Genomic DNA, 14171 nt, shown 5'->3' with positions numbered 1-14171 from the left:
TCCTACTAACTGTCAAACAATTATTTAAAACTTTTTATTACATTTACCTAATTGTATACACAGAGAGATAAATATATGCACTTCATTATAGAGACTATAACAAAGGATACTATTCTCACTTGTATCTTTAGAAATGTATTATAATCCAGGTTTATTACAGATGAAACAATGATTAATTCTGAAGATATGAGTTCTGCTATACATTTGAGCATGAATAATTAAAATAATGCATATCTCAGACACAAAGCTTGGTTTATGAATATAATTCAATGAAATCATAGAGGGCTATAGAAAAATTAGTTAATTTTTTCTGTCATAGGGTTTGTTTTCACAGAGTCTATTCCCTCCTAAATACAGAAACTGAGATTCTTCCATGCAACCACTAACCATTTAGGTACCATCCTCTGAGTCAGTGGGCTTGTATGCATCCTGGATCTTTGAAAAAGGAAGTATCAATACAGGGCATTTAGGATGAAGCTCAGTATTGTCTTGTGTCAAGAGAGGGCATCACTTGTGGCAGATTGTATGCAGAAGAAATCTTGTCTCAGCAGAGCACTGTCTGTAGGTGTTGTCCTGGCAGATCAGGGCACTTTAGGACGAGCTTCCAATGTTGCTGGGCAGTCTCTGAAGGCTGAATCCGCTCCTCTTCCCATCACTCCCCTACTTCCTATCCTTTTGTCTTCCTCAGCTACCATTGATCATGCTCCATCACAATTACCTCCTCAAACTTACCAAACAGGTGATGTTCATCACTTTACCTTAGTGATGCAGAGTAATCTGGATTTCTCCTTATTCATTCTCCAAAGTATTGTTTGACATATAAACTATGCCCTGTTTCCTTCACAGATTTCACTTAAAATTTTTAGAACACTTTTTACTTATTTCAATAAAATCTGATATTATATATTAAAACCTTTGACTCACGTACGCAAAGATTTTGCCAACAATTTTTAAGCCTGGCGACAGAGACAATCATTTAGGGAGGAACATACACCCGTGCTTCCCATCCCCCATACTTAGAGATTCTCATGCAAGTAGTTTGGTTGGGGCCTGTCTTAGTCTGTTTGGGCTGCTATAACAAAATACCATAAACTAGGCAACTTATAAACAACAGAAATGTATGTTTCACAGTTCTGGAAACGAGGAAGGCCAAGATGAAGACACCAGCAGATTCAGTGTCTTGTGAGAGCAAGCTTCCTGGTTCATAGATGACCTCACATGGGAGAAAGGACTAGGTAGCTCTCTGGGGTCTCCCTTATTTTAAGGGCGCTAATCCCAATCATAAGGCTCTACCCTCATAACCTAATCACCTCCCAAAGGCCCCACCTCCTAATACCATCACACTGGGCATTAGGTTTCAACATATGATTTGGGTGGGGGGGAGGCACAAATATTCAGTTCATAGTAGGACCCTATATTTTGGCATTTCCCAGTTGAGATTCAATTAAGCAGTTTTGATTGAAAAGTAAAACTAAAAATAGAACTACCATACGACCCAGCAATCCCACTACTGGGCATATACCCTGAGAAAACCATAATTCAAAAAGAGTCATGTACCACAATGCTCATTGCAGCTCTTTTTACCATAGCCAGGACATGGAAGCAACCTAAGTGTCCATCGACAGATGAATGGATAAAGAAGATGTGGCACGTATATACAATGGGATATTACTCAACCCTAAAAAGAAACAAAATTGAGTTGTTTGTAGTAAGGTGGATGGACCTAGAGTCTGTCATACAGAATGAAGTAAGTCAGAAAGAGAAAAACAAATACCGTATGCTAACACATATATATGTAATCTAAAAAAAAAAAAGGTTCTGATGAACCTAGGGGCAGGGCAGGAAAAGAATAAAGACGCAGACGTAGAGAATGGACTTGAGGACATGGGGAGGGGGAAGGGTAAGCTGGGATGAAGTGAGAGAGTAGCATGGACATATATACACTACCAAATGTAAAATAGATAGCTAGTGGGAAGCAGCCCCATAGCACAGGGAGATCAGCTCAGTGCTTTGTGTCCACATAGAGGGTTGGAATAGGGAGGGTGGGAGGGAGATGCAAGAGGGAGGAGATATGGGGATATATGTATACGTATAGCTGATTCACTTTGTTATACAGCAGGAACTAACACACCATTGTAAAGCAATTATACTCCAATAATTATGTGAAAAAAATAAATTTAAAAAACCATGGTACTGGTTTATAGTGTATATTTAAGAGCCCTTTTGAAAGTCTTTACATTAACCTCTCTTGGAGACCTGTTGCAGAAAACAAAACAAAACAAAAAGAACAAATTAGATGATCAGTGAAAAATGTTTACCATAGTGTCTAGTACAAACTAAACACTCAAATTATTGATGATGATATTTTTCTATCTTCTACTATTACAATAATTCTAATCCCCCTTATAGTAATGTGGATTCCTCTGAATGACTTGAAGAGTCTCTACCACAAAGTTATGGCATGGTAAAATACTATACAATGATTAGTAATCTGTTTCCCATTATCTTTCATATATAAACATCCATGCGTGTGGAGCAATGTTTTGAGCACAATGGGTTCTACATAAATAGCTGCCTTCTCTTGTCAAATATAAGGTGGTTGTATTCAAATGCTCCTCATCAAGATCTAAATTCAATACTAATTTCCTATGAGATTAATGTTGTTCCATATTTGTCAAGATAGTGGTAGACGGCCTTGATTTGATCAATTTGGGTAACATGAGACAAAGACAAGGAAATTGAGATGAAAGGAAAAAAGTCACGAGTGAAGTTGTAAAATTTTATATCAGGAACAAAGCAAAATATTTATAAGAAAGCAAGTGAAGTACCCTTATTTGAGGAGCAGTATGAAAACAGAGAAAATACAGTTATTCAGAGAACATGGTGAAAAACAAATCCTTTTGCCCACTGATTTTTAGGTCTCTTACAGAGATTAATCATGATGTTCAAAGGAAATCTGGAAAAATAAATTAGAGTATATATTCACTTTAGATATCTTCCATAGTAAGTTAATGATTTCAGTTTGCATTTTAAAAGTGTTCTGAATCACTGAAACAGCATGGGCTTCTTATATTCATTTCTAAGAATTCATATTTCTTTAACATCCAAGAGGGGAGACCTTTCTTTACTTTTATTTAGTCATTTTCTTCTTCTCTAGAGTAAAATTTACTGAAACATAACCATAGTTAAACATCTTGGGGATATTTATTCTCAGAAGAGAAGGTGATATAGCCTAATAATTCTAAGTATTTTCAAAAATTTATCTACTCAGGAAACAGAAATAAAGATAACGCACTAAAGCTGCCACACAATAGATTTAAGGTAGACATAAAGAAAAAAATAACAGTGAAGATGACTAAGTATAAAAAGGGAATATAATCAAGGTCAATAAATAGATATTCTTATCAGAGTTAATTACGCCTAGAATTTAGTAAATGGAAAAATTTAATTCTCATATATCTCTTACCGTACCACAGTTATCATTGATTCAAAAAGTTATTGTGAACATTGTTTGCATTTTTTAAAAGCAATATAGAAGTCTATGAAACAAAATAAAATGATTTTTTATAAATAGATTAACCTCTGAGATATGTTTGAGATGAAGCATTTGGACATTGTGTTAGCAAAAAGCTGTGTTTTGAAGTGACACATTTTAAGATGATTTAAATAATTCCTGCTTTTCAATTGGTTTTAACAAATTTTAACCACTTATTCCTCTTAAACTGAAAAGTTACCTAATATAAGCATTCACACATGTAAGTTTTTTATATACTTTATATATTATTTTTCTCTAAATAATGATAATAATAACAAAAACAAGATGAACTAGTGTATTAAGAGTGTTAGTGGCCACATAAACTCAGCTGCCATCTTGTGGATAACTCAGCAATGGGCCTTTTATTAATGCTGTAAGATATAGTAAAATGCTATACTCTGATATTCCTAACTGCTCAGAGTAAGTAATAATATTCACAAGAATTTAAAACCTGTTTAAATTTCTGAGGCCTGCCTATAAAATTATCACCTGAAGGACATGTTCATTTCTTCTAAAGTTAGCATTAACTTAAACCTTATTAACATGTAGGTTAGGAAACATTGGAGGATGGTTTCTCCAGTTTAATTAGCCTCTAGTGCTGATTTGTTTTGATAATATAAATAATTAGTTTAACCACAAAATTGATGTAACAGAAATAACTGTCAGGCAATTAAATACTGCAATGATTTCAACTCCTGGGAAATATATACTAGTATGTAAGTATAGTAATAAAATTGAGATATACTTGGGCTGAAGTATAAAACATCTTCTACTTGATTTATCAAAAATATTTTTATAGCTTCCATGTTCTTCATATCAGAAAGCATTCACTAATATAAATTTACTCAAAATAATGCCTAGATTAATTCCTGTGGGGTTTTTTCCCCCTTTATATTAAGGTTTTACATGGTTGTTAATGTTAAAATAATTGTCTTTTCTCTGGAACTCACGAGTGTTAGCAGGCCATTTTACTGGGAGGAATGTAATAAATAATGAAACAATGTTGGTAAATTCAATATAAAATGTGGTGTTTGTTATTTTCCCTTTTTATGAAATTGGAGATCTTTTTTGATTCTGGAAAAAAGTGTATTTTACTTTTCTACATGTATGTAATAAACAGTATATTCAAAAAATGACACCATTCTGTGGGGTTTTTTGTTGTTGTTGTTGCAGGCCCTTAATGTTTTAACATATTTATGTTTAGGATTTTTTTTTTTTTACATTATGTAATCAGGTTGTATTTTTTACTAATACTATTTTATGATAGTAGTAAGAATTTTTATGTCTTATCATCAATGTTCACATTACATATTCACTATCTTATCTTTGGCTTTAACCCAGATGTATGTGCAGACTGATGTTCAAGTATCATTAGACTTTCTAAAAGGACATACTGAAAATAAATCACTGAAAGGCCCTGACCTTTAATACCTCTGCTCTTCCTAAAGAAGCACTATCAGAGAATTACTAAAAACTTCATAACTTCCACTCATCATTAATTTCAGATGATTACTGCCCACCATAGGGAAATATACTTTTTCTGTTCTTATGTGTAAGATACTATACTAATCTCACTGATTTCTATATATGATATATCATATTCTATATTTATCTGAAACTTCCCTGAGAGTAGATATAATTATTTGAAATTAAAGTATAAATTCTGTCCTAATGAATTGCACTAAAATTTAAAATTGACTTAATGTATGGAGTAAAGATTCATTCATTATTGTAAGCCAACATTATTTTAAAATATTTCTGCTACATTTTCTTTATCTCCTATTCATTCTCCAAGGGATTAAGTTATATCCCATTCATTTTTCTATTTTGTGCACAATTCAAACATTTATGCTTTCACATTTAATAAGTGAACTCCCTTAAAATTTTACTGATGCATTAATTAGTCTTGATCTTGTGTAATATGTAAGTACAGAAATCTATATTCTTAAAAATCTTATTTTATTAACACAAAACTAAGGCCCTTTTCCAAGGCATTAACTTATCAATGAATTGTGTGAAGGATGTGGGTATTTGATACAAAGTGTTTTCAAAGCGCTAGGAGTATTTCTATTTCTCAATCTTCATTGTGTCCTATGTCTATGTGGCATGGCAGCGCTCAAACAAGTGCAAAACAAAATAAGAAACATTATAACCTGAGTTTACTCAAATCACCAGAATATACATTTATCTTAAAAATTAACTGGATGGTGTATATATCAGCATGCTTTCTACATGCAACACGATATAATCTAATTTTGCTAGTTATTCATCTCTGTCATTAAATATTTATACCATTAAAATTTTATATAAATATAAAATGGAGGAGCATATTTTATTTCATTACTAATTATTTTCTCCATGACATATCTTCTTAGCAGTTACAATGTCTTAGTGTTATCATTTGTCTACCAGAAATACAGTTGACATTCCCATTGTCCAAATTCATCTTTCTGATCTGTAATTCAATTTTATGTCACTTTGCATGGCAATGAATCTTTTTTTTATACACATTTCTATCTACATTCCCACGTTCTGGGGCAGAAATAAATGAACAGTGTCTTTCACGTCGGCCCAAAGTACAGTTTGACAAATCGTCTTCTTGAATCTAGATGCTTCAACTTGACTAATATGATTAAATTCTGAATAATACCAGGAGGAGCAACAAGTTCAAAAAGAGACCACTGAGTGAATCAGTGTTATAAATCAAGTTAATTTGCAACATTATTTTCTAGTTGAAATTTTAAGAGTTTAGGATAATCATATTTCTTCCTTAATTATTTTGAAAGCACTGACTTGACTCTTCATTTTAAATTACCCAAATGCCTTTAAAATGAACACATTTGATCTTTTGCATAACAACAATAATATTAATTGCATCTTATATTTATGTAATAGTTTTTATTTTACATAATATATTTTATCTATTACCTCATTTAATCCCTATATAAACGTTTTTTGGTGTAATTAGCATTGTCCTTCTCATACTATACATGAAAGTTATTAATGTTCTGAAGTTCTTACAGATAGTAGGTGATAGAGCAAGGATTGGAGGCTGGGGCTTTTGAACCCAAATCTAAAACTCTTACCCCTGTATCACATACTAACTTGATACTAAGAGTAATCAAATAATCAAGCCAATGGTCATGAAAGTCAGGACTTGGAGGGGAATTTTGAATGTGTGGCCTATGAAAATGTCTTTTCATATATTTTCATCTTTTAGAACTCTCATTGTACCATACAATAAAAATAATTTTCTGTCATTGGAAATGTGGAGGGATTATAACAACTTTGCCCTGAATCCATTATTCAGAAGGACGTGAACCAGCATAATGGCACACAAGGGCACTGTTGGTGACCTTCCTTTCCCTAAAGATGGGGGTGGATGCAGAGAATTTCTCTCACTCTCTCTCCAGGTGGGGGTACTATTTGCATGTTGAGCTGCACAGCTTTCAAAGGGCTTGCCCTGGGATATGATTGGGCTGGATTTAGAAGGAGCTGGTCATTGAATAGCTCTGGTAATTCTTGCATCTCACAATTATGTGGCTGACAGTTCCTTTTGGTGGGGAAAGCTTGGATATATTTCAAGGTGATTGTAGTTTTGTCCCTCTGGCAGCAAGCTGCTGCAACCAGCTTTAGCCCATTATCCTCCTCTCCCACTGAATTTAAGCCTGGGGAGAAGTCTGGGGCTTTTGTCAGGATAGAGCGTAGGGGATAGATAATTATTCCCCATTTGTGCTCAAAGAGAACAGCACTATAAAGGCTACTGTAAAGTAGCCTTCACTTACTGAAATGGGCTTGTCTACAGTTCCAGTGACTTATAAATTACTCTTTGTAAAAACCCAAATTTTACATTATTATTTTAGTGATGTTATGCTTTTAATATATCATACTTTAAGCTTTATTACACAAAACTTTGGGGATACTATTTAACATTCAGAGAGTAAAATGCATTTTCATTTTTTAATTTTTATTAGATTTTACAATACATGTGGCTGCTGTGACCAAATTGATTAAAAGCTCCACTGTACAGTTGTCTACACTGTAATTTTTCTCAACTCTACTTTGTTAATCTCATGGGGTAGTTGTGAAAAATCAATGCGAAGTGATTAGAAAATTTTAAATTCCAGATGTTGTGATTATATTAATCTTTTCCTTTAATATCCATTCTGGGGAATACCTTTTATAAATACTGCTATGTATTAAACATATCTGGAGAATAAAATTCCCATAGATCCTAATTAATTAATTATGTAAGTTTGTCTTAACATATTTGAGGGAAAGTATTTTCAGTTTTCTATCCTCCGGTAGCCCAGCATCACTTTCACTCCACTTTTCAGCAAAAATTATAGTCAGAGATGAGCATTTCAATTTGCAGCTGACAGTTTAGGGTTAAGATATGATTCCAGGTAACAGAAGCCAATGAGAGTACACCCAGATGATGTTTGTGACATCATCTTCCAGTCGGAGTACATAGAGGAGCTGAGGTAGCATTCAGTTTCAGCCCCAGTGCCATTATGATGGATGTTTACATCTCTTCATTGAGAGCCAATTATCTCTCTTTTGTGTGAGGCCCAAGGATCACTCATGCTGCGAGGCTGCACAGAGCACTGTTGGATGTAGCCGAACGAATTGTTTTCCCTGTCTCTGGTAAGAGCCTCTTCTGTTTTACCTTCTCTTTCCAAATAAAGGTAGATGTGTCTAACAGGGGAAACAGTATAAGAAACTGGTGTCAGGGTTGAACAGGATTACTATTTGGTAAGCTTTTAATCAGAGCAGTGTTTAGCAGTATTAAAAGGAAGTGTGGACTTAGCAAAATGAATTTAAAAAGAGAATGCTAACGTGGACCTGGGAAACTAATTTGCGGTAGAAAATGAATGACAGGTAAATTCAGCTTTTCTTTAGGAAAAGGAAAGTAACTTCTATTAGAGATCATTATTTTGAATGTGTTTTTAAATATGTATGGATAACGTATACACTCTGCTCCACTTCTTTATCATGTACTATTAGTAGCGAAGAGTAGAAGTAGAAATGGTCAAGCAGGTAGTGTTGCTATAAATTTAAAATGAGTCAAAGTTTCTAATTGTTAAATGATAGTTCTTTGGGACAGTTTTCCAAAGTTGTATCTATATGGGAAAACAGAATTTACCAAGTAAGCAAAGGCTTTAGCTTCTGAAATGAAGTTGTAGTATTTTGTATTCATATTTATCATTTTTAACCTAAGGAAATAATAATGGCAAATAGTTTTAAAGAACACTGTGTTTTTTTTTCCTGCAATTGAGAGATGTTAAAATCATTTATTGTATTAAGTGCTTTTGAATGCATAACAAAATTCTGTTTTATGTTATCTGCAGAATATTTAAGCCCTGAAATTAAAGCTTTCAATTATTTAATCATTTACTAGTAGTGATATTTACACCTGAGGATCCTTACAGTATTGTAGCACAACAAATATGTTTACAGCTGTTGAATTACTGTGGACATAGATGATTAAATCTGACGGGAATTTAATTTAATGAAAAATCAGATACAATAAAAGCTTTTAATTGACTGAGAATGTTCACGTGCTACCAAATGAAGAATTCAAAAACACTCTTAACTCCTCAAATATTGTCTATTTTCGTAGTAAAAAGCAGCAGACTGTCGTTATCTCAAAGTCGAATGCAGATATTTATGAAATGAAGACACAGAAAAGTGTAAATAGCTATTATTTAATAGAACATATTTTATTTTAATAGCATCTCCACCTCTTCTAAGGTAATAAAACTTTTGAATAATGGCTTGCCATCAGGCTGTGATATGCTTATGCTTTTCAGATGGATTTTTACTGTGTTTTAACATAGCATATTTCTGCCTGTGAGAACCAGTAATTTGCATAATTAGAAATCAGGGCTTGGAGGTGCTCAAGTTGTGCTCAGGGACAGCAGGGGCTTCTCAGCTATGTCACGCTTCTCTGTCTTCTACCAGCCCAGTCCTGTTTGGCAGTGCTTGACACTACTGTTGTTCAATTTGTCTCCTTCAGTCAATTCAGGTCTGAACAAAACTGAGTTTATAGAAAGTGTCAGATGTGTATTAATGGAATCCAAAGAACTGAGCTTGTCTCAGCCAAGATAGTATATAATCAACCAAACCTCAAAAGCTTACAAACAAGCATCTGGGGTTAATTTTTTACAGGGAGATTTATGTTGGTGTATTCTGTAAATTTCAAAAATCTAAAAGTGAGAATGCAAAAGTTTTAATATATGAACTTGAAAGCATAATGATTCACGGCTTTGAAATGATATTTTTTTCCATTAAATACTTCAAAGTGGAGTTGAATAACCCAAGGGTATTGACTCTGTCATTTTCACAGGTGATCAATCTTGACCAAGGGAAAGCCATTTGTTTCCCAACAATTAATTCTCCAAAAATCTGTTTATATCATTCTGTCAACAACGAAGAAACTCTTACTCAGTCAAATAACATTTTAAACATCTAAAATTGTATTTTCTGCTGTGTATAAATGCTTTTCTCAGTATTATAGCCTCTAATCACAAATGCACTGCTTTGGTAGTGATAACAGTGTTAAAATTGTTTATCTCCTTGTTTTCCTTTGAACAACTTTGTACAACATGAATATACCTGATATGATATCTGGATGGTAGACTCGACAGAAAGTTTTTGCTTTTAGTTTTATTTTTTTAAAGAGAGGACAACAATGGGATCATAGCAATTTTCCATGCCACAAAGTCCATAGGAAGAATTCTTAGTGCAGGGCACCATAGGTGAAAGATGCATGACGCTACATGTATGGCTATGTTACTTGCCTCCTTTCTAATACGTATGTCCTTTGTCGAAGTTATCATCTTTTTTTTTTTTGCATTTTTCTTCTTCATATTATTTTATCCAATTCTTTGTAACTGGTGTGCAAAGTTAATGTTACTAAGTGACAGGTTTTACTGGTCTTAATAAGAGATGGAAAAAGTACACAATGGTAAAAAGATTCCTATTATCCCTTCTGAAGTTCTTTGCATTTCCCACAGGCTGAGGGTGACATATTGTTTTTTTTTGAAAATTGTTTCTCATATTATGTTATTACTTATTCCAAAATAACACTCTTTTTTTCCCTCTTAGATGTCTTAATCTTCTCCTAGAACTTAGTTTATGTAAGCACCTTCATTGGTGTCTTTAAATTATTGAATGCATGATTCCATTTAGTTTTCAACTTTCTCCGTTGAAGTACTTGGATGTGTGATGAATTCTACGTTTGCCTTAACAGTATGAATTCTGGATTTGCATGACCAACGTTTTAGTTAAACCCATAACATAGTAACCACAATGTCATCTTAGTGTAGGTTTATATTAGTATGTGAATGCATGGATATTCAGGTGTATATATTATGTGCATAAACATAATGCTTAAAAGTACTTTAAAATTTTAACAGTTGTTTTCATGGACATAATATCATTCATTCTTAACATTTGATATGTGATAAGGTAATTGATATTATGCTGCTAAGAAAACAGAGACTAACAGGTTTTAACTTGTTGCCAAAGATAACCCAGTCAGTAAATCAATAAGTGGAGAAGACTCAGAAATAGGTTTTTCAATTTTTAATGCCCCCGATCAATCAATATCTTTATCTCTCTCTCTCTCTCTCTCTCTCTCTCTCTCTCTCCCTCTCTCCCTCTTTCCCTTCCTCTCTCTCTCCCTCCCTCCATATATCTGGCTATCTAACTAGTCTACTACTAGTTTTATTTTATTGTCTACTCTGTGTCATGTACTCTTTAGGTGCTTGGGATTTATTTATAACTGAACAATATAAAAGATCCTTGCTCTTGTGCATGTTATATGTTTTTTCTATCTGGTAAGCTCTCCTCTCTTAAATTACAAAAAATATAGAGTGTATTTCAAGGTGTGGCTGAATAAATCAAAGAACTTGCTAGGAAACAGGAAACATGAGTTAAGGGGTGGACTTATTTGCATTTCTTGTGTTTCTATGTATCTTTAAGCTCTCAGGCATGTTCTAATATAAAACAGATTTGTAAAACTTTACATTTGGATATTGTGAAAATGTCTATCAGTTATTTTATAATTTATATTTTATTCTGAATGTGATCAATGCAACTTTACAAAAATAAAATGCTTAAATTACAATGGATTCCAAAAAAAGCATTTTTGGACCATGTTATCTTGTATTGTAGAGTACATTCAAGCAATCTAGCTTTATATTTATCCTCTATAATACAGTTCCTGATGGTCATAATGCATTGAGTTTACAGTTGTTTGGCTTTAGATAGAGTTTAGATAGTATAAATAGAAAAGTGAGAAATGGATGAATTTTGTTTTTCTTTTAATTAAAATAAAAGTTAACAATATCTTCCAAATGATAGTAGTCTATGTTTCAATAAAGCAAAGTAGAGAGAATCGGAAATTTAACACCCATTTTTCAGTAGTTTAGCATATATTAATACTAGTTCCTAGGACAGTTGAACTGAAAGTAAGTTTTACTACCCTTTGAATTTTTTACAGATGCCCAGTGATTTAAAAGAAAAAAAGAAGCCTGAAATCTAACCTCCTCAGAGAAAATCAATCTGTACATAAAACCTATCAGTTAAAGATAAACCATTTTTAGATGGTATCATTTAATTAGCCACTGAAGAGTCTATCTAGTGACATACACATAAATTGTAAAACAACTCAAAGTTGCCTGCACAAACTTGATTTAGCACAAAATATTTTACTCTTGTTAGTATTGGATAATAATAAAATTATATCCCTGAACTTAGTCCTTTTGCTAATGTGCATTTGAAATGTGCAGAATGAGGGAGTAAAATTAGAATGTAAGAATTATGAGTATGAATTAACTAAATTCAAGAGATACTAAGCCATGGATGTTTTGCCAAAAAGTTTTACAAGACACTAGGCCTTGAATTTAGCTAATTTTACCTAATAATATTCCGGAATTAATTTTGATAATGTTTATGATATATACAATATAAACTGATATCAAAGTGGGTATTTTAAATGTAAGGTTCTACTAAAATCAGAGGATTGTTTGTTTTGTAATACTGATTTTAGCAGCAAGGAACTGAGTATGAGGACAGTCTTGGTCACCATCTTCATTCAGAAGTGACCCTCTGCCTTTATGCCATGGCACACTGTAACCCTCAGAGGTGTACCATAGCATTTGAATTAGTGTGAAAAAAATGTATTTTTGCTAAAACAGAGTATACATATTGGTACTGCCAAGTCAGAGCTGGGTGAAATTTATAATGTGGAGTAAAGCATGATAAAATCTGCTGTGATTGATCAAGAGGCATGAAGGAAGGTTCAGTTCCAGCAACTGTTCTCAGTTTTAAGTGCATGAGAGACCTTGAATGGGTGAGCAAATAGCAGAGCAACAAATAGCAGACGCTTTCAAAGACGGTTTTTGTTTGCTTCTTTACTGGTTTTGCATGCACTGTGGTGAGAGTATGGTTTCTGGGACCAGACTACCGGAGTACAATGTCTTGCTCTGCCCCTTTCAGGCCTTGATTTCTTCATATAAAAACTGGGGGAAATAAAAGTACCTACTTCATAGGATTGTTAAGAAAATTTTGTGAGCAATTCTTATGAACACTGGGAACAGTAGCTGGCATATAGTATGTGTTCAATCGGTGTTGCCTCCTTTTAGTATTTTTATTGTTACTGACTTGCTTAGTATTGTATGTGTGTGTGTGTGTGTGTGTGTGTGTCTTAATTAATTCAGCAGTTTCATTAAAAACCAGTTTTACAAACACTAAAATTCTGGTATAGCACAAACACAAAAACTTTGGGAACTAATCATACTAATGACCCTTTAAAACTTGATACTAATCTCAGGAGATTTTAGTATTAGATATAGCTTTTTTTTTTTTTTTTTTTTTTAGATATAGCTTTATCACTTACTATGATACATATAAGATTTCTGATATGTGTTAGATTTCACATTTTTAATATAAAAATGAATTAAATAAAAATGCATTAAATAACTTTTAAGAGCTTTTTCTAGCTTTAAAATTACATGATATGGAATATCGTGTGTGTGTGTGTGTGTGTGTATGTATACACACATATATATGTATAAACATATGTGTATAACACAAACAGAAAATCCTATACATTTACCTTTTAAATTTTACTCTATTTTACTCTATTTGCCTTTGACTTGTTATTCCATTATTTGTTGTGAGTTGTTTGGAGTTTGAAACCTGTAGTTATAAAAGGTTTTATTTATTCTGATATATAGGGAGGTCAGAACTCTCCTACTTCACAACAGCTTGTTCTCTCACATGAGTGATGAAGTGATGATACAATTAGGCTAAAGTCCTTTTCTATATCATGCTGTTCTGAATCCCTAACACACCCTGAAAGGCAAAATAAGTGTGTTTTGATTTTTAAAATCTGTGTGTGTGTTGTGTGTATGTAGTTTGTTTTGCTTTGTTTTAGTGGTATGTCTACCACGTGCCTAAACTTACATTGAGAGGTATAAACAGAAAAGGATAAAAATATTAATTTCACCACAGTTTACAGTCTTGTAGAATCAAGGTGTTAATATATGTGTAAAACATTGAATAATCCAGTCATTTTACTAAGGTATTATTTTTTCTTTACTTCTAAGTGCTCTGATTTATTTCA

General features: G+C 33.0%; 1 protein-coding gene across 9 annotated transcripts in view; it reads left to right on the top strand.

Annotated features, from left to right (window-relative positions):
- Positions 1 to 14171, top strand: part of MGAT4C (MGAT4 family member C) — a 605093-nt gene that overhangs the window by 382964 nt on the left and 207958 nt on the right. For 3 of the 9 annotated variants that reach the window (XM_082351816.1, XM_082351818.1, XM_082351822.1), the window contains exon 1: positions 1843 to 8182. The exons of 5 other annotated variants lie outside the window; for them this stretch is intronic. The gene's annotated coding sequence lies outside the window, so the exon portion shown is untranslated. Of the gene's footprint in view, positions 1 to 1842; positions 8417 to 14171 lie in introns of those variants that run through there. One more of the 9 variants, XM_082351821.1, reaches the window with a different exon arrangement.

This window comes from Balaenoptera borealis (assembly GCF_965194805.1).
Source record: "Balaenoptera borealis genome assembly, chromosome: 13".
NCBI classification, from domain to species: domain Eukaryota; kingdom Metazoa; phylum Chordata; class Mammalia; order Artiodactyla; family Balaenopteridae; genus Balaenoptera; species Balaenoptera borealis.
The sequence above is the reverse complement of the archived record's forward strand: the minus strand, read 5'-3'. Positions and strand labels throughout refer to the sequence as shown.